This window comes from Arachis ipaensis, chromosome B8, assembly GCF_059453495.1.
Source record: "Arachis ipaensis isolate K30076 ecotype BB chromosome B8, ASM5945349v1, whole genome shotgun sequence".
Classification (NCBI taxonomy): Eukaryota; Viridiplantae; Streptophyta; class Magnoliopsida; order Fabales; family Fabaceae; genus Arachis; species Arachis ipaensis.
In genome coordinates this window covers 79,279,171-79,300,128 of record NC_142443.1, presented here as the reverse complement: position 1 = coordinate 79,300,128, position 20,958 = coordinate 79,279,171, and positions in this window count along the sequence as shown.

The window sequence follows — 20,958 nt, the reverse complement described above, 5'->3', positions numbered from 1 at the left end:
GGATTTGTTGGTGCATCAACTTGTTCTGTGCCAAGATCATGTCCACTCCTTCCAGTTCCAACACACCCTTCTTTTGAACGGGTTGGCGTTGCCTCTGATAAGCATATAAGTATTGGTTATTTGTCACCATGTCTATGAGATTCTGAGCTTCCTCGGCTGTCTTCATCAATTGTAGCAAGCCTCCTACAGAATAATCCAAGGACTCTTGAAATTTAGAGTCAACCCCTCATAGAAATTTTGAAGTTTATCCCATTCACTGAACATCTCAGGTGGACATTTCCTAATCAGAGCTTTGTATCTTTCCCATGCCTCATACAATGATTCCCCATCCATTTGAGTGAACGTTTGCACCTCCGTCTTCAACCTGATGATCCTCTGAGGTGGATAGAACTTAGATAGAAATTTATTCACCAGATCATCCCAAGTGTTGATGCTTTCTTTGGGGAATGTTTCCAGCCATTGAGATGCCTTTTCCCTCAAAGAAAATGGGAACAACAGCAGCTTGTAAATATCTGGATGCACACCATTTGTCTTGATAGTTTCACATATTCTCAGGAAGACAGATAGGTGTTGATTTGGATCCTCAAGGGGACCTCCTCCATAGGAACAATTATTTTGCACGAGAGTGATGAGCTGAGGCTTCAATTCAAAGTTGTTTGCATGAACATTGGGAGTGAGTATACTACTCCCATAGTGTCTTGGATTTGGGAAAGTGTAAGAAGCTAGAACTCTCCTTTGAGGTGGGCCGTTATTGTTGGCAACTCCCTCAGGAGGGTTATGCGAATTGCCCTCCATGACTTAGTCTTCTCCTTCTGAATCCTCCTCACCAATTATCCCTTTTCCTATTGCTTCTCTTCTTAACCTTCAGAGGGTTCTCTCGTCTTCAGGATCAAATCTCCTTGCCTCTGACATACACAAACACACGCCAACCAACAATACACATGAAACACTCTATTGCTAGAGTAAAGTTAAAGTTAGCAAAACAAAATATCAAACAGTTAGTAGGCTATAACAAAGAAAAGAAAAATGCTTAATCTAAACTACCATTCACTTAATCATTGTTAATCTTTGCCAATTCCCGGCAACGGCGCCAAAAACTTGATACGTGAAAATTAGACATTCACGTTTAACCGGCAAGTATACCGGATCGTATCAAGTAGTAAAACTCACCGGAGTGAGGTCGATCCCACGGAGATTGGTAGATTAAGCAACTTTAGTTAATTGGTAGTTTAGTTGAGCAAACATGGTTTTGATTTCATGAGATTTTAACACTTGAAAGTAATTGCAAAAATTAAATGATAAGGAATTTGAAGAATTGCAATGAAGAAGGAGAATAAAAGTAAATGACGGAAACTTAGATTGTAAGAAACTTAAATGACATTGAAGATAAATTTCAAGGAAGTAAAGTGTATGGATATAAAGTGCAGAAATTAAATTGTAAGTAAATTAAGAGCAAAATGTAAATGGCAGAATGATAAATTGCAAGAATGTAGAAGGGAATTGGGTAGTGGGTATTTAAGATAACTAAAGAACAAAAGAAATGAGAATTAATGATGGAAGAGATCATTAGGGATCAGAGATGCAAATTTTCATGAATTGATGTTGATCAATTCCTTCTCAATCATGGGTATAGATCCATGGCAGATTGTAGGTAATTGCATTCCAATCTCTTGGTAACTCAATTTCTCTCAACACAACCAATTGCCACTCTCGTGATCTAATTGTTCATGAGAAGAGATGAAGCTCATTAACTGATCCTTCAAGCCACACAATTCTCAGGATCTCAACCAAGGGTGGTTACATCTCATATACCAACCCAAAGTGTATTAATCAAGGAAATTATGAAAGGATGAACTCTAAACAGAATTATATGGCTCATTTCTCAAGTTCACCATACAATTCATATAGATTTAACCCCTCTCTCGATGGTGATTGAATCTTTGAAGAACAAGAGTTTCCTCTTGGATGAACCACTTGAATTGAGAAGGAGAAGAAGAGTTATCAACCCATTCAGATACACAGAGCTCCTCCCCCTAATAAAAATGGGGTTTAGTGAATCATAGCTCTAGATTCAACAACAAGTGCAAAAGTAGACATTAAAATTTAATAGAGAAGGATGATGAATGAAGAAGAATAAAGAAGAATGAAGAATAATTTCTTCAAACTGAAATCCAAAGTTGCAAGCAAAACAAAATAGAAGACCGGTAAGAAAAAGTAAAAAGTAAAATGCTAGTGTAATAGAAAAATGTCTTAGTGTCCAAAAGTCTAAAAACAAGTAAAAGTTAAAAGTCCTCCAAAAGTACAAAAATCTTCTCTATTTATACTACTCCTAAAACTCCTTCAGAGATCTTCAATTGGGCTAGCAATATGGGCTTTATCTTTGTTGAATTCTTGGCTCAATGGAAGAAGTGTTGCTAAACAGAGGGAGCAGGGATCATTCTCATTGCTTCTGGCCCAATGGCCTAGCGTTACTGGTAGACACGCCAGTGTAAAGGAACGTTGGTAACGTGCTCATGAGTTTCTTGGGCTGGGAGCTTTGTGCTGGGCGTTGTTAGCCCAAGTTGTTGCTAACAACTTGGCTTTTCTTCTTCTTGGCTCCACTTTTCATGCCTAATGTTGCCCAGAATTCGAGTTTCAATCCTCTGCTTCAATATGGACTATCATACATCATTGGAAAGCTTAGAATATCTTCTTCCTAATGCACTTGGGATCATCTCAATTAAATTTTCCTATCTCAAGTTATGCTTCCTTAAAGAAGGTAAGGTCAGGCTGCCAAGTTTGCTCGAGTTGTTGCTGAACACGAATCCTTTCTTCCAAGTTGGCAATGTGCTGGCTTATTTGTTGGCCCAGAATCTTGTCTCTGGCATTATTGATGAACACACCAGTTCATTCCCAAGTTGGCAACGTCCTCGAGCTCTTTGTTGGCCCAGAATCCTGGCTTGCCTGCGTTGCCATGGAACACGCACCCTTTCTCCAAGTTAGCAACGCGCTCGCGATGACCTCTCCAGGGCTGCCTCCTTGCTTGGCGTTGCCTTGGAAGACGCCCATGCTCTCCCAGTCCAACAACATGCTCGAGCCTTCCTTATGGCACCAAGCTTTGCTTGCTACGTTGCCTTGGAAAACGCCCATAGAACTTGGCGTTGGCAACGTGCCCCCTTCCTGGACCAAGTCTTCTAGCTCAACGTTGCTTTGGAACACGCCAATAAAAGCTGGCGTTGCTAACGTGCTCGAGCTTCCCTAGCTCCTCTCCAAGGCCTTGCTTTCTTGCTGCGTTGCTTGCCAGCGTTGTCCACAAGCACGCCTTTGTTCTAGCATGGTAGTAACGTGCTCGAATCTCTCCATGGCACTAAACTTTGTTTGCTGACGTTGCCTTGGAAAATGCCCATACACTCAGCATTGGCAACGTGCTTGAGGTCTTGGGATTTCCCTCCAGTGATGCCTTATAGCTTCCAGCCTTGCTTGCAGCGTTGCCCCTAAACACGCCTTTGGACTCTGGCATTGGCAACGTGCTGGCTTCCTTTCCTAGGCAAGCTTTCTTGCTTGGCGTTGCTTGCCTGCGTTACCATCAAACACGCCCCTGCATCTCTTGGCTGGCAACGTGCTCGAGCTTTGGACTTGCTCCCCAAAGTTGCTTGCTGCGTTGCCCCTAAACACGCCTATAGAAACTGGCATTGGCAATGTGCATGAGTGAAGATCCATGGCTGCTGGCGTTATCCTCAAACACGCCATTGTTGGTGGCGTTGGTAACGTGCTTGGGGGAGAGCCAGGGCTATCTTGCATTGTTGGGCGTTGTTGGCAAACACTCCAGCTCTTCCTGGAGTTGGCAACATGCATGATCACTTCCGAGGGTTGTTTCCTTTGTTCCTGGCGTTGCCTAGGAGTACGCCCTTGTTCCTGGCGTTAGCAACGCCCAAGTCCCTTTCTCCTTGCCTAGCTTGCTATGTCCTCAATCTTTCTTGCTCAAATTCTTGCTCCATTGCCTTCTTGCTTCATTTCCTATCATTAACCAAAGAAACTTCCTCAAAGTCTTGCCATTCTATACAATAAATTTCAAGAGATTCATTCATACTAATTCATTTGTAAACTTATTGAATCATTTGCATAGATTATGCCAAATTTCACCTAGTTCTTGGTTCATGAATGCATGGAGAGAAAACTCACAAAAAATGCTTATTTATTTTAATGCTAATGAATGAAACTAAGTTAGAACTGACTAAACTAACTAGCTAATATAGCAAATATGCGAATGCATCAGTTATCAAACTACTTGTTGATTGAAAATTGGAATTCTTTGCTGATTGATTTGAATTCCAATAACTCTAGTCTTTTCTTAGGAATTGACTAGGACCTGAGGAATCAAATTGATTCATCCACTTAACTTACCTTCATAGTTAGAGGTTAATTTAAAGTGGGAGAAAAATCCAATTCTCATCACAATTGATAAGGATAACTAGGATAGGACCTCAATTTCTCATACCTTGCCAAGAGATTTTTCTAATTATTAATTTATTTTTCTTGTCATTTAATTTACTTGTTCCTTATTTAAAAAGCAAAAAATATACAATTTCCATAACCAATAATAAATCATACTTCCCTGCAATTTTTTGAGAAGACAACCCGAGGTTTAAATACTTCGATTACAAATTTTATTGGGTTTTGTTACTTGTGAAAACCAAACTTTTGTACGAAAGGATTCTCTGTTGGTTTAGAAACTATACTACCAACGCGAATATATTTTTATTAAAAATTCTAAACCGATAGAAAATCAGTTCATCACTCCTCCTCTCTTTTCTTCCTCTTTCACCCTATTTCATGCTTGTTCATGTCTGTTTTGTTTGCATTTTGTTTTCATTTTAGTAATTTTATTAGTTTTGCTTTACTTGCTTGTTAAGTGAATAAATTACAAGTGTTGCTTAATTTTGATAGGGTTGCTCTTGCTTGAAACTTACACCAATGCCCTTATACTTTGCCTTAACTTACCAAGTACCTAGTGGGTTTGGCTACTCATATTTTGATTATACCACTAGGACAAATTATATAAGTGCATTGGATTAAGTGATTTGAGTTGAAATTACTTGTTCATCATGATTTGAATATCAAATTCATCACATGTCCGGTACTTGTTTTTTGTTAATGCTTTGCATTTGTTTGAGTGACTTAACTTGATTCCTATCAAGCTTATCACTTTTTGTAACAAGTACCTTTCCATGTGACTTTTTCATTATGTTTCATGATGAATAAGAAGTTTCCGTTCCTTAATGGATTGGTTGTTGATTATTGTGCTATTTTATACCAATTTTGTGCTTTCACTTGCACAATTTCAATAAACAATATCTAATACTCAATTCACTTTTGTGGTTACCTAGGATTCCTTGTGCCTAAAGTTTTACTTATTCTTTAATTGCAACCTAGGTTACTTAATTGAGGAACACATGCTATTACTTTTTGAATGTGTGGATGTCATTTTATCCGGCCGTTGTGTGTGTTCCAGCCGCGCGTATAATTGGAATACATACATGGTTTTCTATCATACCACACTCACATCTAACTTCTCCTCAATTGTTATTTATTTGTTTCCACAGCAACCGGAACCCCCGGAGCCCACCGGCTGAAGGTGGAGTCTCATAGTCCTTCATCCCCCAGATCATGTGCATGCACGGAGGACCGTGCACAATTTAAGTGTGGGGACGATCGCCAACTTCAAGGGGGTAAAATTCTTCTCTTACACACTTTGGAATATTCTTTTTGTTCTTTTTCTTCAATTTTTGCAGTTTTTGTCTTATTTGCACTTTGTTTAGTTTGGTTTGTTTGTAAATATTTCTTTAATGCTTATAGTATTAGGGTAGTAAATATTTGCATGTTGCATGTTATATTAAATAAGTTTGGTAAAATAACGAGAAATTTTCATGAAATCCCTTTTAAGGCATGCCATTGATTGAATTGAGAAATTGTCTTTCAAACTTTCTTGAAGTATTTTTCATATAACATAGAAAAGAGCTAGAACAACATACCTTGTGAGATTTCAGCTTTAATTGTATGGTTGCACATCTTCAACCACAAAGTTTGTTCTTGTGTGATAAACTCCTTTTATGATTGTAATCTTTGATTTGCTTGAATATATATGTCCATTATTTTGTGTATGAATGCATGTATATGATTGAGGGCATTGTTTCAAATAGCTCACTTACCGAAATAGCCTACCCTTCATATTCTATTGTTAACCAACTTTGAGCCTATACTAAACTCATTTGTTCTTAATTTTAGCACATCATAAGCCTTAAGTGAAAAAATAATAAATGACCCTTGTTTGGATCTTTGATTAGCTTAGGCTAGTGAGTGTGTTGTTCATCATTCAAGTTTGGAAAGTTTGGGAACATTAGTTGGGATAAAAGGGCGTTTTTATATTTTTGTCAAAATTTTGGGAATTGGGTACATACTCATGTTTGAATTATGTTAAACCATATGCATTGATGTTCTGAAAAAAAAATATAATAATAAAAATAGAAAAGAAAAGTAGCAAAAAGGTGACAAAATGTCCCAAAGTGAAGTCAATAAGAATCAATGCATATGTGTGATGATTAAAAAGAGAATACATGAGTGTGTGAAGAAGTGAAGAATGGGTAGCTAGGTTAGCTTTGAATTGTATAGGTTGTCATAGGCTAGTGGGAAGCTTAGGTTGATCAAAGATTCAAATTCTAGTCCACATGACCATATGCATCCTACCTTGACCCTAACCCCATTACAACCGTGGAAGTCCTCATGATATTTGGATGCATGCACTAAATAATTGTTGATTGTTAGATGACTTGCAAATATTTGAAAAATATGACTAAAGAAGAATTGAGTGATTAAGCCCTAAACACTGAGCGAATTGAGTGAATACACATCCGGTGAGGGGTTCGGGCGCTCAATTCTATGTTCTTGTGCACTATCTTGTATCTTCTTGCAAGTTGTTTGTTGGTTAGTTTTGAAAATCTCAATTCAATTATTTGGACTTTGATCATAGTGTATTGACTCTTTGCCTTGGCCCTAAGGCTTGTTTCAGATTAATTAGAATCTCTTGTTTGTTTTGTACCAAACTAGATAGGAACCATAGTGTACATATATATTGATAGCATTTAGTGTAGTTGCATGCACGTAGTTAGTTGCATTTAATAAATTGCTTACCCTCCTTATCCTTCTCCTTTGATTGTGATTAGCATGAGGACATGCTATTGTTTAAGTGTGGGGGAATTGATCAGTCCATATTTGACGATATATTTTGCTTTGATTTGAGTGGATTCTATCATATAAGCCCACATTTATTCATCCAAATAGCATGCTTTTGTGTTTTCTCTCTACATTATGCCTAAATGTGAAAATATGCGTTTTTGTGCTTAAATTAGTTATTTTAATCCCACTTTTATGCCACTCGATGCCATGACATGTTTGATGAGTGATTTTAGGTCCTAAAGGCAAGTTTGGGAAGGCAAAAGCGGAAGGAAGCATGTACAAAGGGAGAAAACCTGAAGAAAACAAAGGAGAAACACACATTGGAGTGTGCGTGCACACATCCACCTGTGCGTACGCACAAAAGCCACAAAACCATGTGTGCGTATGCACAAGCGGAAAATCAGCATGTATGCGACGCACACACCTGTGCGTCCGCACACGTCCCAGCGCGTGACTCATTTAATGGAAATCGCTGGGCGATTTTTGGGCCTCCAGAGCCCAGTTTTTGGACTTTTTGATGCTGATTCTTCCTATATTAAGCAAAGCCTCACTCCATTTGAAGAGGGGAGCAATTAGGGTTAGATTGTAGTCATGTAGTTCATTTTCTAGAGAGAGAAGCTCTCCCCTCTCTCTAGAATTAGGGTTCCTTAGTTTAATTTCTTGTAATTTTTATGTTTAATTCTTATTTTTAATCTAGTTTCCTCCACCTTTCTTTGTTATCTTGTCTTAATTTCCTTATGTTATCATGTTAATTTCTCATTTTGTTGCTTTTTATGCTTAAGCACACTCTTGTTATTTTAATTTACATTTAATGAAATTTAAGTTTTCATGTCATTTATTGCTTTATTGAGTTGCCATCTTTACTTTCCTTGCTTGGTAGTTGTAGCATTTATTATTTCTTGTCATTTTACCATGCTTTCTTCACATACCCACCAAGAGTTTGACAAAATGCTTGGTTGGGATTTTGCTTAGTTTTTCTCACTCTTGGTTGAGAAATTGTGTGGTTTGGGTGAACTTGAGTGGTGGATGTCCATTCCACATTGTGTGAGGGTTGTTAATTAATTTGGTTTCCCTTGACTCTAAGTAACCCACTAGTGTTGACTTAGAACTTAGGGATTGAGATTAATTATGCCTAGTTGACTTATCCTCGATTAAGGGTTGACTAATTGGGATTAATTCACACACAATTACCATGTTTGTGGTCCACAACTAGGATAGGAATCCTTAATTACCCACTTCTTGCCAAGAGTCCTTTTTAGCTTTCAATTTCCATTTCCATTGCCTTTACGTGCCTTCATTTAATTTCTTGCATGTTAAGTTACCTTCTTGTATTTTAATTTCTTACCAATTGCTATCCTCCAACCCCCATTTCTCGACATAGCCAATAATAGACACTTAATTGCAACTCCTAGGGAAGATGACCCGAGTTTTGATTACTCTCGGTTTAAATTAGAAATATTAAACTTTGATGTTTGGGATTTAATTTGCCGGTTTAATCTATACTTGCAACGGAAGTTATCTTAAGTGTGAAAATCCAAATCGGTGCAAAATCTCACTCATCATGTCTTTCTGTGTTTGTCTTTGCAAATTTTCAAAAATAAATGCTTTGATTTCAAAAATTTTTAAGTTTGGTGTCAGTTTGGTTAATATTGTTCTGTCTCTTGGGCTTTAGTTGGTCTGTGTTTTCTTAAGTTTTTGAAAATTTGATCTTGTTTTTCTTTCTTGATATTCGAATTGTTCTTAGTGTTTTTCTTTGTTTGATTCCAAAATTTTTAAGTTTAGTGGCTTTTAATATTTTTTCTTTTTCAAATTTTCGAAATTAGTGTCCTTGATCTTCAAAATTTTTAAGTATGGTGTCTTTTTGTGTTTCTCCTTTGTGATTTTCGAGTTTAATAGGTTTTGAATTTAAAATTTTTAAGTTTTGTGTCCAATTAGTTATCTTTTTGTTTATCTTGTTATCTTTTCAAATCTTTATCTTGTCTTTCCTTTCTTTGGATTTCAAAAAAAAAATAATAATAATAATATCTTATCTTATCAAGCTTTAAATTCAAATTTTAAAATTCAAATTCAAAATTCAAAATTCAAAATTTAAAATCTTATGTTATCCTAATTCAAATTCAATTTTCAAAATAAAAAATTTAAAATTCAAAATTTTCAAAATTCAAATTTCAAATTTCAAATCTTTTCAAATCTTTCAATTCTTATCTTTCTTTGTTTGACTTATTCTTTCAAAATTTAAAATTTCAAAATCTTTCTTTGATCTCCTCTTCTTTTTAAGTTCATAAATTTTCAAAATCAAATCTTTTCAAATCTTTCCAAATGTTATCTTATCTTGTTTGACTTATTCTTTCAAATTTTAATTTTCAAGATCTTTGTTTGACTTTCTTTTTCAAGATTTTCAAAATCAAATCTTTTCATTTTTGTTTTCAAATCTTGTTAGTTAATTGGTTACTTGTTTTATCTTATTTCAATTTTAAAAGTTTTGGTGTATCTTTATTTCTCTTTTTCTCTTTCATCTTTTTCAAAATTTCCTAACTACTTCTTTCTTCTTCTTTGTCGAAATTCTTATCTCTCATTCCCTCTCTATTTTCGAAAATCAACATTTAAATTCCAAATATTTTTAGTTAATTAGTTGTCTTAGCTTTTAATTGTCTTTAATTCTTCTTTATTTTCTTTTTTTTTAATTACATGAGTAAAATAAAAACAAAACTAATTTTTTTTTTAAAAATCTATTTCTTCTTAATTTTTAAAGTTTCCCTATCCCCACTCCTGAATTTTATGGAAGGAATATTAGTGGACCTTCTATTGATTCAGATGACTTTAAGGTCAACTTCGACCTGATCATGCTGATACAGCAACATTGCCAGTTTCATGGAGTTTTACAGGAAGATCCGAACAAATTTCTCTCTGACTTCTTGCAGTTTTGTGACACTGTAGAGACCAATGGAATAGAGCCTGAAGTCTACAGGCGAATACTCTTCCCATTTGCTCTGAATGATCGAGCAAAGCTATGGTGGATTTATCATCCCAGAGGAAGTGTGAACACTTGGGATAAGGCTGTTAGAAAAATCCTTAATAGGTTCTCCTCCTCGCAAAGATGGACTAAGCTAATGACATACATTCAGACCTTCAGTAGAAAGAGGGAGAATCCCTCTACGATGCTTGGGAAAGGTACAAGCGGATGATCAGGAAATGTCCCCCTGGCATGTTCACATGTTGGCGCAGGATATAGATCTTCTATGAAGGTTTCTCTAAGATGGCCAAGAGGTTCTTGGATCACTCTACAGGTGACTCTCTACACCCTTAGAAAATGGCATTCAAAGAGGCAGATGAGCTCATTGACAGGGTTGTTAATAACCATCACTTATACTCATCTTAGGAGACTATAGCTGCAAAGATTGTTGGGAATGAACTTATGTTGGAACAAATATACAGTAGCATGAAGAATCAAGTTACTGAGGTTCATAGTGATCCTCCAGATACTCATTATGATATGAGTGGTAACCTCCCTCAAGGTGATATTCACAACCATAGCAGAGCTGAAGTTGAACTCCCAGAAGGGAGCAACACTGGCGTTGAATGACAAGAAGGTATCACCAAGGGCGTTCAATGCCTAGAGAGGGGGGTAATGGAAATCAATTCAGGAGATACTTCTCTCAAGCATCCAGACACCCCAGAGAAATGCATGAGCATTAATATCATCGATTCCCTGGTAGAAGAGGTAAATATAGTTGAGAGACTCGAAGAAGAGCTGGACGACATCTTTTATGATGCCAAGCCTGATCTGGAGGCACCCGAAGAAATGGAGGAGACTGAGCCTAAGGTGGTATACACTGTTGAGGAACTAAATGAAGAAGAGACTCAAGAAGAGGCTGGAAGTACAATGTTACACGCCCCTCTTATGGGAAGAAAGCCTGAAGTACCACACCCTTAGAAGCCCCAAAAGGAGACCAAGGACGAGCATTTCTCACAGTCCTTGGAAGGCTTTAAGAAGTTACAATTCAATATTCCTTTTGCTGAGGTTTGGTGCAATGGTCTCTATCTACTGGAAGAAACCTCTCTGATGTTGAGAGAGGCAAATTAGTGATGAGGTTACATAAGGATTACATGATTATCAAGGTCCTTAAGCGTCCACTACCCCCTGACAAAGGAGGTACTTCCATGCAGAGTACAATATTGAAGCCTCCTCCCTTGGTAAAAAATCATACAGTTTCCCCAGACATCAAACTTAAGTTTGGTGTTGGGCAGTCACTACCCACCAAGGAGGAAGGTCCCAAGAGGAAGATGCATAGGGGATGGAGAAACAATACAACCCCTATCCTAACAAGCAAGGAGAATCAAGCTGATCACACTAAAAGAAAGCTTGTTAGGAGAAATTCAAATCTGAGGGCACTAATCTCCTCTTCTTCTACCATGGAGTCATTTCTGTTAACCAACTGGAAGAAGAGGAAGAAAGTTAGAAATCGAGTGTCAAGCTAATAACATTAAAGAAGCACTTGTTGGGAGGCAACCCAACCATGAGTAGAGTATTTCTGTTCTTATTTCTTCTGTTGATTTTCATTTGAGTTTATTTTAGTTTCTTTTCAGAATTTTCCCTTGCTTTTTAATGTTTGTGATCATGTGCAGTAGTCAGAACATAGATAGAAATATTCAGAGATGGAAATAGAACACCCTGGAGCAAGTACCTTGCTGGCGTTGAACGCTAGTTAGGGAGTCCCTAGTGGGCGTTCAACGCCCAAGAAGAGGCAGAGACTTGCGTTGAATGCCAGCCAGGAGGCATAGGCTGGGTGTTCAACCCCCTAGAGGGGGCGATGACCTGGCGTTAAACGCTAGAGAGGAGGATCTCATGGGCGTCCAACGCCCACAATGGAGCAAGAGGCTGGCGTTCGCAGAGGCCTGGCGTTGAACGCCAGGATGGAGGTCCTCAATGGGCGTCCAACGCCCAATATGGAGCATGTAGCTGGCATTGAATGCTAGCTAAGGAGCAGAAGCTGGGCATTCAATGCCTACAAAGGGGCAGGGAACTCAATTCCCTAGCCTCTCAGGATCATTGGGGCCCACAGATTCTACACATACCCTACCTATCATTGATCCCTCCCCTTTCCTCCCTCTATTTCTACTCTCTTCTTCCTAATTGTTTATAATTGCTCGAGGATGAGCAATACTCTTAAGTTTGGTGTTGCAAAAGCTTTGTTTTTTTACTTTTACCACTCTTAAGTATGGCACCAAAGACTGGTGAAACCTCAAGGAAGAAGAAGGGAAAGGAACTTGCTTCCACTTCCCTCACCTTATATGTCACTTATGCAATTCAGCCAAAATTGTCATAGAAGGAGACATCCCCATTGAAGAGGACAAGCCCATCACGAAAAAAAGGATGGAGCATGTTAGAGAGCCTACACATGCACCTCAACAAGAGCATGTAAAGCTGCCTCAACAAGAAATCTCTGAGATGCCTCAAGGGATGCATTTTCCTTCCCAAGGCTATTGGGACCAATTACATACCTTTTTGAGATAATTGAGCTCCGACATGGATCAGCTGAGGATGGGACACCAAAAGTACTCCACCATCCTCCATGAAATAAGAGAAGATCAGAGAGCCATGGAAAAAGAGCAATAGAGGCAAGGACGAGACATTGAAGAAATCAAGCGCTCCATTGGATTCCCCAATAGGGAGTAGTAGCCGTTGTCACTAAGGTGGTCCCGTTCCCTTAATTCCCTTGCCTATGTTATTTTCTATTTTCTATTATGTTTTATGTCTGTTTCCTGTTTCTAGTGCATGATCATCTTTATCTATGTCTTAAAGATATGAAATATTTCATATGTCTTAAAGCTATGAAATTTTATTTCAAAAAGAATAGGTAGATACATGAATTTCGAGTTATATCATAAGAATAGTTCAATTATTTTGATGTGATGGCATTGCTTTTATTTTCTGAATGCATGAATGAACAGTGCATGTTTGATATTGGAGTTAAGAACGTTGGCTCTTGAAAAAATGATGAAAAAAGGAGAAGTATTATTGGTAATCTGAAAAATCTAAAAATTGATTCTTGAAGGAAGAAAAAGTAGGAAAAAGAAAGAAAAAAGAGAAAGAAAGAAGAAGAAAAAAGAGAAGCAAAAGAAAAAGAAAAAGCTAGTAGCTCTTTAAACCAAAAGGCAAGAGCAAGGGTCCAAGACTTTGAGCATCAATGGTTAGGAGGGCCTTAAAGAAACAAAATCTTGGCCTAACAGTTCAAATGAACTCCTCCCCCTAACTATATGCTTGTGGTGTGTAGGTGTCAAGTGAAAAGCTTGAGACTGAGTAGTTAAAGTCTTGATCTAAAGCAAAAGAGTGTGCTTAAGAACTCTGGACACCACTGGCTAGGGATTCTAGCAAAGTTAAATCACAATCCTAAGGGGTTCACCCAGTTAAGTGTCTGTGGCGTTTATGTATCCGGTGGTAATACTGGAAAACAAAGCGCTTAGGGTCATGGCCAAGACTCAAAAGAAGCTGTGTTCAAGAATTAAAATGAACTAAACTAGGAGAATCAATAGTATCATTTGAATTCTGAGTTCCTAAAGATGCCAGCACTTCTGAGATTCAAAGGATAGCGAGATGCCAAAACTATTCAGATGTGAATAGCCACTAGTCCCGCTCATCTAATTGAAACTGAGCTTCATTGAAAACTCTAAGATTCATTGTATCCTTCTCTTCTTTTTAATCCTACTTTGTTTTTGGTTATTTGGAGACAAGCAACAGTTTAAGTTTGGTGTTCTGATGAGCAGATATTTTATATGCCTTTTGGCATCATTTTCATATTGTTTTTTTTATGTTTTGTTTTAGTTTTATTATATTTTCATAGGTTTTTGTGAAATATTCACACTTTTGGATTCTACTTTGAGTTGTTATGTTTTACGATAATTTCAGGTAAATTCTGGCTGAAATTCAGGAGCTTTGGAAAATGTCTGATTTAGAGATAGAGAAAGGACTACAGATGCTGTCGGATTTTGACCTCCATGCATTCGAAGCAGCATTTTTTGAGTTATAGAAGTTCCAATGGCGTGCTCTCAATGGCTATGGAATGCTAACATCCAGGGCTTTCCAGCAATATATAATAGTCCATACTTTGCTTCGAAAATGAAGGTCCGAAATTGGCATTCAACGCCCAAGAAGGGTACTAGCTCGTGGATCACCCTTAGCTCAGCCCAAACACTCACCAAGTGGGCCCCAAGAGTGGATTTTCGCACTATCAAACTAGTCTATCTTATTTCTGTAATCCTTAGTTACTAGAGTAGTATATATAGGAGAATATCACCTATGTTTAGGATCTTCGGCCTCATCATCTTCTTCCTCCTCCATTCGAATAATTTACTATTTCTGTAAGCTATGAGTTACTAACCTCCTAGGTTAAGGTTAGTAGCTCTGCTGATTCTTATGGATTAACAATATCACTATTCTACTTCAATCTATGCTTGATTCTATTCTAAGATGTATTTTCGTTCTTCATCCTAATGAATTGGGAGTGTAACTTGACCGTCATCCCTATTCTACGTGGGTTCTTGCGAGTCCTTAACAGGATAGTACTGAACCATAAGCTTGATTATACATCTCTTAGACAGCTAATCTATAACTTTGTTGGGAACTTGGAGACATTAGTTCAGCCAAGGTACGGGGTGATTAGGGCCTTTGTGGTATAGCCTAGAATAATTGGAGCAGCGTTCTCTGATCTGGAAGATCCGACCATGCATTGTCTATGGCGCATTGAGTAGGATCACCAAGGGAATGGATTGCTAGAGCTTCACCCCCGTTTAGATTGGATGACCGCTAACCCAGCGTTTGGTTTGAAGCAGAGGAGATTAATGACTACTGACCTGGCATTAGTCACCTACAACTTGCCATGGAATGAAGCATCTCTGAAGGAAGAAGTTGGAGTAGACAGTGAGAAAAGTTGATCCAAAAGGAGGAAGCATCTCTGAAGCCTCAACCGTTCTCCAATCACTGATTTCACACTAATTAATTAATTCTATTTTATTCTGTTTTTATGCGTTTTTTGTGACAAACTATATTTTCTATCCGCTTGACTAAGATCTACAAGATAGCCATTGCTTGTTCAAACCAAAAATCTATGTGGGATCGACTCTCACTCACCTCAGGTATTACTTGGACGACCCGGTGCACTTGCCGATCTTTCTGTGCGAATATTGCGTATTCTATCCGGAAGAACTTTTCTTACTGTCTACTTGAATAACGAATGATTCATTCAATGGCAGCTGTAATTGACTAACTCATGTAGCATCCTTATCAAGTTAACTCATGGCTTCCCATTATAGCCGAAGGTAAAGACCTAAGCAATCCACTCCCCTTCACGATCCTACTCAAAATGCCACAGACAAGGTCAGATCTTCTGGATTAAGGAACGCTGCTTCTCAGACTCTAGCCTTAATGCCATAGAGACCTCAGTAACCCACGGTCAACGGGATTTTATGTCACTTATCCAAAGTCGCCCAGGCACGTTCTTGGAATCCGTAGTGCACTTTCCAACTGTGTTTCAATGCTATCTGGGTCAGGACTCACACGAAACCCATGTAGAACAAGGATGATTATCACAGATCATCCTCAATTCATGAGATGAAGAACAAAAATGCACAAGAGAATGGAATCAAACATGTATTGAAATAGAAACAGTAATATTATTAATCCATGAGAATCAGCATAGCTCCTAACCCTAACTTAGGAGGTTAGTGGCTCATAGCTTAAAGAAAACAATGGTGTTCGAAAGTAAAGTGGGGAAGAAGATCCTAAACAAGGGTGATCTCCTCCTTTAAATACTAATCTAATAATTAAGAAGTACAAGAAGTATGATAGACTAGACTAGAGGTGCGAAATCCATCCTTGGGCCTACTTTGGTTGAGTACTTGGGCTGAGCTTGGCGTCCAACTTGAGGAATGGGCATTGGATGCCCATTTGAGGGTGATTGGCGCTGCCTTGTGACTCTTGGTGGCATTGAATGCCCCAAAGGGGGTGGTTTTTGGGCGTTCAACGCTAGCTTGTCTCCTTGGGGCATTGAACACCAGCAAAGGGGCAGCTCATTGGCGTTCAACGCCTAGTATGGGTAGGCTTCTTCGAGAAACGTTATAGATCATTATATAGTTCTGGAAAGCTTTGGAAGTTAGCTTTCTAACGGCGTTAAGAACGCATCATTTGGACCTTTGAACCTCCAGAAATGCTCGTTTGAGTGCACGGAGGTCAGAATCTGACAACATCTACTACGCTTTCCTTGCCTCTGAATCAGACTTTGCCAAAGCTCCTTAATTTCCGCTAGAATTTACCTGAAATCATCATAAAACACAACAACTCAAAGTAGAACCCAAAAATATGAATTTTTCACTAAAACCTATGAGAATGTAATGAAACTTAAAGAAAACATAACTAAAACAATGTGAAATTGATGCCAAAAAGTGTATAAAATATCTGCTCATCAGAACACCAAACTTAAACTGTTGCTTGTCTTCAAGCATCCAGAAACAAATAGGATTAAAAAGAAGAGAAAAATACAATAAATCTCAGAGTCTTCAATGAAGCTCAGTTTTCAATTAGATGAGCGGGACTAGTAGCCTTTTACTTCTAAATAGTTTTGGGATCTCATTATCCTTTGAAGCTCAGAAACATTGGCATCTTTAGGAACTCAGAATCTAGATGATATTATTGACTCTCCTAGTTTAGTTCTTTTTTATTCTTGAACACAGCTTCTTTTTTAGTCTGGCCGTGACTCTAAGCACTTTGTTTTCTCATATTACCACCGGATACATAAACGCAACAGACACTTGACACCTTCACACCACAAGCATTTAGTTAGGGGGGAGCTCATTTGAACTTTTTAGGCCAAGATTTTGTTTCTTTTAGGCCCTCATAACCATTGATGCTTAAAGCCTTGGATCCTTGCTCTTGCTTTTTTGTTTAAAGAGCTATTGGCTTTTTCTTTTTTTTTTCTCTTTTTTCGCATAATTTTCTTTTTCTTTCTTTTTGCTACTTTTTCTTGCTTCAAGAATCAATTCTTTTGGATTTTTTAGATCACCAATAATACTTCTCCTTTTTTATCATTCTTTTAAGAGCCAACATTCTTAACTCTAACATCAAATATGCACTGTTAATTCATGCATTCAGAAAGAGAAAAGTAATGCCACCACATCAAATAATTGGACTATTCTTATATAACTCAAAATTTATGCATCTTTACTACTTCTAAAAAAATCAAAATTTTTATTCAAGTTCAATGGAATGATAAGAGGAATATTTTATACTTAATTGATAGAAGGAAAATGAAAGGTAACTTAAAATCCTAATAGTGATTATGCAATTCTTAAATTAAAAAACAGAGAAATAAAATAATAAAATAAGATTTAGATAGGATGAAACTCAACCACCTTAGTCTTGGTGGTCATTATTCTCTTCAGGGAATAATTTCTGACGCTTCATTCTTCTAATTCAAGCTTCTGCTTCTCTTGTTCCTTAAGTAGTTTGCAAAGCATGCTAGTTTCGGCTTTTTGCTCCTCTCTTAATTGATCCAAGGTGGATTACAATTTCGCCACAGATGCTTCCAACTGAGTCTAATATTCTATTGGAGGGTTATTCTATTTTTGCTGAGGCTCAGGTGCCTTCCTTTTGGGGTGTTCATCCAGTGTTCTGGAGCTTTCCATTACTGCTTTAGTAATTGGGTTGTCTGTTAGGATACACGAGTCCCTATTAATAAGGACTCTAACCTCATTACACAAGCGAGAGATAAGGTTTGGAAAGGCCAGTTTGGCTTGGGTTGACATCCTGTTTGCAAACTTGTACAATTCAATGGGAATCAATTGGTGGATGATAAACCCCCTTTTTATGATTTATCTTGTGTTGAATCCAAATCATTTTGATAACCTTTCCTCACATTTATTCAATAAAATAGCATGATTTTTTAGACCATTAATTTGATGATTTTTTATCTTCCTTTGATTATACTAGATGCCTTGAAGTGTTTGCTAGTGATTTTAGATTGGAAAGGGCTAGGAAAGGATCAAAGGAGTGGAAGGAAAGCATACAAAGTGGAGAAATCATGAAAAGCCAAAGATTTGGAAAAGCCCATGGGCGCATGCGCGCACTATGCGCCTACGCGCGGATTGCGAAATGCTCTAGGGACACGTACGCGCACTGTACGCGTACGCGCCGAAGGCCGCACGTGATTTTTAAAAAAGAACTCGTGCCTGGCAATTTGGGAGGGTTTCTGGCCCCATCTGGAGCTGAGTTTTTGGCGGGAAAAGGCTAAATAGACCAAGGAATGAAGGGGGATGAGGGGACTCCATCACACAACACACTTTAGATCTAGTTTTAGTTAGTTTTTAGAGAGAGAAGCTCTCTCTTCTCTAAGGATTAGGATTAGGATTAGGTTTAGTTCTTAGATCTAGGTTTTAATTCTTACTTTCATCTACTTTTAATGTTCAATTCTTTGTTGTTACATTCATTATTCTTCTACTTTGTTCCCATGCTTTGTTGTGGATCTACTTTTGTTCATTCTATTTTCCTTTAATGCAATTTGAGGTAATTCATGTACATTTTATTTTCTTTGATTGTTGTTATTAATTCCTTGCAATAATTTTTGTTAGATTCTATTCTTGTTGTCAAACTATGTTTTCCTTTTGTGCCTTCCAAGTTTTTGATGAAATGCTTGGAAGGATGTTAGAGTATAATTTTATGCTCTTGTCTTGGGAAGGTAACTTAGGAACTCTTGAGTTGCTAATGTCCAAGTAATTGATGATTGGGAACGATTGACTCTAGTTCTCACTAATTCAATTAGTGGAGAGTTAGGACTTATGGACTTGGATTGATATAGTTCACTTGACTTTCCTTTACTATTAGTTAGAGGATGACTTAGTGGGATTGATCCTTGCCAATTCTCATGTTGTGGTTAGTGATAGGGATAGAGATCCTTGACCACCAACCCTTGCCAAGACCGCTTTATCATTTACATTTCCATTGTTATTTACTTTTCTTGTTCCTTAATCAAAACCCCAAAATATACAACTCATAACCAATAACAAGAACACTACCCTGCAATTCCTTTGAGAGACGACCCGAGGTTCCAATACTTCGGTTTATAAATTTAGGGGTTTGTACTTGTGACAAACAATCTTTTGTATGAAAGAATCATTGTTTGGTTTAGAAACTATACTTGCAACGAAAATTTATTGTGAATTCTAAACCATCAAAAATCCGTTCACCAAAAATGATGCCGTTGCCGGGGACTTGCAATGGTGTTATGTTATTGGTTATTGTATATATGTGAATAGTGTGAATAGGTTTGTCTCTTGCTTTTCTACTAGTTTTTGTTAGTCTCATTTTGTTTTTCCACTATGAATTCTCACTTTGGCTATGAGTTTGGTTCTCATTATGTTGTAGGCAATGTGGACTTTAACGACAACATGTACCAAGGATGGAACACTTCAAGATGGGAGGAGTCTCAAGGAATTGATCACTCCTATTGGCAACAACCTCCGGATACTTATAAGTATAACTACCATCCTAATGCATGTCAATTCAATTGCTATGGTGACTCTTTTTGTGATGATCAAGTACCACCACCATATACTTATGAACGTTACCCTCAACATGACTATCAACCATGCTCACAAGCCCATCTTCACCAAGCACCTTCCTATGATCCGTATCCATCGTATGACCAATCATCCATGCCATTTCCTTGTGACCGTTATGAGCAAGAACCTTTAGAACCACCACAATTCTATCATGATTACTACCAAGAACCACCTCAATATAAACCATCTCCGTACCCTTACCAAGAAGAACTGCCCTCCCACTGTGAACCCTTCCTCCAAAATAATGAACCTTCCTATCCGCCCCAAGCCCCAACAGATGACTCTCTTACCTTGCTACTTCAAGGCCAAGCGGATATGCAAAGGAACACCCTAGAGTTTGTGACTAATTTGACTAAGGTAGTACATACTTTAGCCTACCAATGCTTGAACACTCAAGGTGCATCCGTGGCCACGTGTGAGAAATCAAAAGATGAGAAAAGCATGAAAGAGAGATTGGAAAATCCGGTGGGGAAGAAGGAAGAGTCGAGCTTTGTATTGGAACAATTGGAGACGCCTAGGGTCATTGAAGAAAAGGAAGAAGTGGTTGAAGATCTAGGAGATGCGGAACCACCATGGAAGTCTCAACAACCTTCGGAGCATATAAAGATTGAAGAATATGAGAAGGTTGATCAAGAGATGGACTCAATCATCAATGATTTCTTATCAATAATTGAATCCTTTCCCATGGAACGTGAAATTGAATCTATTGAAGACAACTCAATACCAAATAATGTTGGTGATCTCATTGAAAACTCTTTTATCAAAGGTAAAGTTGATATGAAAGTACATTTCACACAACCTCCCAAGTTTAACTTGATTGATGAGGAGGAGGAATTGGAAGAAGTCAACAAGCAAGAAGAAGATGGAAGAAGTTGTCAAGAGGTGGAAATACCCAAAGAAGAGCATAAGGAAGTCGACCTTGCATTGTCTAAGTGTGGGGAGGTTTCTCTCCCTAAGCCACCATCCAACACAACATTCAAGTTGGTAAAACTCTTACCCTTAAGCTTCACTTTCTCACTTGAATATGGCTTGATTGAAACGGATGGACAACTTAGAGCTCTTTGCGGAACTAAGGGTAAGAAAGAGTTGTATAGTGGTTGGAAGTTCGGAATTAGGCTCATTGAGGTCAAGTTCTCA